This window comes from Poecilia latipinna, unplaced genomic scaffold, assembly GCF_001443285.1.
Source record: "Poecilia latipinna isolate Pla-1442-1.1 unplaced genomic scaffold, P_latipinna-1.0 Scaffold2956, whole genome shotgun sequence".
Taxonomy (NCBI): Eukaryota; Metazoa; Chordata; class Actinopteri; order Cyprinodontiformes; family Poeciliidae; genus Poecilia; species Poecilia latipinna.
Genome location: NW_015115572.1, coordinates 65,344 through 65,952, shown reverse-complemented (window position 1 = coordinate 65,952; position 609 = coordinate 65,344). Strand labels below are relative to the sequence as shown.

Here is a 609-nt window from a genome sequence, read left to right as displayed (position 1 = left end):
TGAGTGCAAACCTCAGTTGAACATTTCATGTTGCATCTACCATCATCAACTTTGGAACCTCAAACTGAAACAGCACAGAGAAGTTCAGTTCCTGTAGTGTAGTGGTTATCATGTTTGCTTTACACGCAAAAGGTCTCTGGTTCGAAACCAGACAGAAACAGATTTTTGCATGTTCTATTCATCACAGTTGAAATTTTCATGCGTTGCATCTCACATCATCACCTTTGGAACCTCAAACTGAAACAAAGCAGAGAAGTTCAGTTCCTGTAGTGTAGTGGTTATCATGTTTACTTTACACGCAAAAGGTCTCTGGTTCGAAACCAGACAGAAACAGATTTTGCATGTTCTATTCATCACAGGTGTTTACTAAAGGTGAACAAGGGTTCTGTGGTGTCATGGTCTGTACTCTGAATCCAGGCATCTGAGTGCAAGCCTCGGTTGACATTTTCATGCGTTGCATCTCACATCATCAACTTTGGAACCTCAAACTGAAACAAAGCAGAGGAGTTCAGTTTCTGTAGTGTAGTGGTTATCACATTTGCTTAACACGCAAAAGGTCTCTGGTTCGAAACCAGACAGAAACAGCTTTTGTACGTTGTGCCTTTCACA

The 609-nt window shown here is 41.2% G+C and overlaps 2 non-coding genes across 2 annotated transcripts; both read left to right on the top strand.

The window, feature by feature from the left end:
* Positions 1–87: 87 nt before the first annotated feature.
* Positions 88–160, top strand: trnav-uac (transfer RNA valine (anticodon UAC)). Its single transcript has one exon. It is a non-coding gene; the product is annotated as a tRNA-Val (tRNA).
* Positions 161–511: 351 nt separating this feature from the next.
* Positions 512–584, top strand: trnav-aac (transfer RNA valine (anticodon AAC)). The gene has a single exon. It is a non-coding gene; the product is annotated as a tRNA-Val (tRNA).
* The last annotated feature ends 25 nt before the right edge of the window (positions 585–609 follow it).